The sequence below is a fragment of the Heptranchias perlo genome, chromosome 31 (genome assembly GCF_035084215.1).
Source record: "Heptranchias perlo isolate sHepPer1 chromosome 31, sHepPer1.hap1, whole genome shotgun sequence".
In the NCBI taxonomy this organism is placed as follows: Eukaryota; Metazoa; Chordata; class Chondrichthyes; order Hexanchiformes; family Hexanchidae; genus Heptranchias; species Heptranchias perlo.
In genome coordinates this window covers 26,726,799-26,730,002 of record NC_090355.1, presented here as the reverse complement: position 1 = coordinate 26,730,002, position 3,204 = coordinate 26,726,799, and positions in this window count along the sequence as shown.

Below are 3,204 nucleotides of genomic sequence, written 5' to 3'. Positions count from 1 at the left end.
AAAAAGAAAGTATTCTATTTCTGCACAGGAACAAGATTGTTTATTTCTTTCTGAAAAGTACTTTAACCTTACGTTCCAAAGAAGAATTCAAAGGTTGTGGTTGTCTGACTGGTTTGTTTAATCAACTATTGTGAATTGTTTTCAAACTTCTAAGTTTATTGGATTGTTCAATATCTCACCTATACTGCTTGCTTCTGCAAAAATTCGATTTGCGAGAGCGAGATCACCAGGTATATATGTATTTAGCAGTGAGGGAAGCGGGGGTGGTAGAGGGCAGAGACAAGATAACAGGGCTTTGTGCAGCCAGGCAGGGAAGGTTGGGGTCAGAATGTTTAAGTGAGAAGGGGAGCGAAGGAATAATGCACAAGCACAGTATTAGCCTGGTGCTAGTCCTAAGCTTGGAGAAGGGTTTTGACTCTCCCTCTAAAACTCCTGTGATTGTTGTTTGGCCTACAATGTGCAGTGATTGTGCCTCACAGGAGGCAAGGGTTTTATATATTTTTTTCCAAACTTCAAAGTAGATGCTGGAGTCAGACTGCCTTCAGGAAAACAACCCAATTGGTTTGATCGGATTGTTAGGCAAATAAAGTGGCTGTTGGTAGAAGTTCAAACTGAACATTGTTTTAGGCTTTAGCAGGTGGGAGACCCAGATGATGTGTCAGCTCAGACGATGCATGAATATTTTTCTATAATTTTTAAGATTGGTTTCAGGTATATATTGACAGCTGGCTTTCACGTGATGGGTACGAATTTGCTTCACCCACATATTGATTTCAGGGCATGAAACCGATAAGACAGTTTTCTCCAAAACTGTTACTGATTTCTAAAGTGTGTAAGAAGTTTGTTTTGAATAAGAGCACTTGCAGAATTATTCCACCTTTATTGTCCTCTAAGTATTTGTACTATCAGTGGCTTGCTGTGTTTCTCCACTTCTATGTAATTATGTTGCTTGTAAATAAATCTGACCTACGTGCTTTAGTCTGACAGTGTGGTATCTGCTGCCTTTCAAAGCAGACAAGAGAACGTGGGCATTCCATTTGGTCTTTGCTTTATTATCTAGAAATTAAAGGGTAATTATTAGCCCTGCGGCTTGCTATCCCATTCAGATGGCACATCAGGGTGCAAGCTTCTATTCAGAAGAACAGTAGACCATTCAGTCCCTTGAGCCTATTTCACCATTCTATTAGATCATGGTTGATCTGTACCTCAAACCCTTGCTCCATATCCCACGATACCCATTTCTGTACCTAAAATCTGTTGATCACAGTCTTGAAAATTTCAATTGATACAGCATCCAGACTTTTTGGGGAAGAGGTCCAGATTTCCACTACCCTTTGTGTGGAAAAAAAATGCTTCCTGATTTCATCCCTAACTGGCCTAGGTCTAATTTTAAAATTATGCCTCCTTGTTCAGGATTCCTCCACCAGAGGAAAAACGTTTGCTGTTAGCTTTGATATTGCTTGTAAGTTTTTTTTCATTTTTTGGACCTCATTACTTTCTTTGTATCCCTTTGTGCTTTTTATAGCTGTCTGCTGGATTTCCACTTTTTCTTGCATTTGTGTAAGCCTTCCCTTTTAGCTCAATACTGTCTTTTACCTCATTTGTTAACTATTGTTGATTAACCACACAAGTGAACCTTTAGTGTTTGGGGCATGTATAGGAGACTCGAATCTAAATTTTTGGGCAAAATCGTGAGCTGAAGTAGTTGGGAGTAAAATTCACACCTGCTTGATGCAAAGTGATCAGACGACATCATAGTTTTTAAGCTAGCCGAATTAAAATATTCGCAGCAAGCTCTAGATGTCAGAGATACACTGATTCAAAGCTTGCAATGAATCAATGCTGCAGGAGTTAAAGGTCTGCAGCAACTTAAAGGGGCAGGCACAGAAAGAACTGGATTTGCAGCAGAGCAGAAAGTTTTGCCTAAATAAGGTCTCTTAAGTGTGGAGGACAAACAGCCCCCAGGTTCTCTGATGTAGCTGTGAAAGTGTTGTAAAGTCTGGTAGAGGGAGGTTCTGTTTGGCATGGGGCCTAAGGAGAGCACTATAGCAGCAACAGGAGATGGCCACAGCAGTCAGTGCTAATACAATCACCTCACTATTATTTCACCTAGTAGAAGTCAACCCCTAAGAACATAATAAACATGAGTTGCTGAGGGTACTTGTAAGATGTCCAGGGTGGAGGAGAGTGAGACTGTGCTCTTGGTCAAAAGTAAAGCCTGGGATATTGACATTTAAGTTTGACAGGAAGTACCAACAGATGGCATGGGAGAACAAAAGGTGGCACCCGGGAGATAAATGCTAGATCACCTCTGCTTCTTTGTCCTGCATTGTCCCTTTAACTCACTGCTAGTGCTTTGATTCCCTATTTCCACCTCTTGTATTCTACCCCATCCTACTGCCAATTTGGACAAGACTCCAGCTCATCAGCAGACTAATCTTAATCTTACTATTTTTTCCTCTTTCATATTCCTCACCTAACCCACTATCTATCTGTCTATAATGTCAGTTTGGCTCTGCTGGTAGCACTCTTGCCCATATCAAAAGGTTATAGGTTCAAGCCCCAATCCAGACTTGAGCACATAATCTAGATTAACACTCCAGTGTAATACCAAGGGAGTACTGCATTGTCAAGGATATTGTCTTTCAGATAGGGTGTTAAACTGAAGTCCCATTGGCCTTTTTTGCTAGATGTAAAATATGCCATGGTATTATTTGTAAAAGAGCAGGAAACTCCCTTGGATCCAAGCCCGCAAACACCACCAAAAAATTAACTGGTCATTCATCAAACTTACTGTTTGCAGGATCCTGCTGTATGCAAAACAGCTGCTGTGTTCACCTGCATGAAATAGTGACTACATTCCAATGTCATTCATTTTTTTCTGAATCCTCTTGGACATGAGATATTCTGTGTAATGAAAGCTCTATTATTTATAACTTCTTGTTGCAGCGAAATTATGGCTACATTGACAATTTTTTGTTTCATATCCAAGCATTCATGTCAAATCCATGAGGTTTCCCAATTGAACTAGTTGATCAGTGAACCTTAATGATGGTGCATTATCATAACTGCTGAGTATGATCATTTTTCTTATACAAGACATTAAGCTAATTATTGAAAAGCAACACAGATTTCATGTTGACATTCACAGTAAGTCTCCTGCCTTATCACCTATAGTTGTAAGGAATAAAGATAAACATCCTG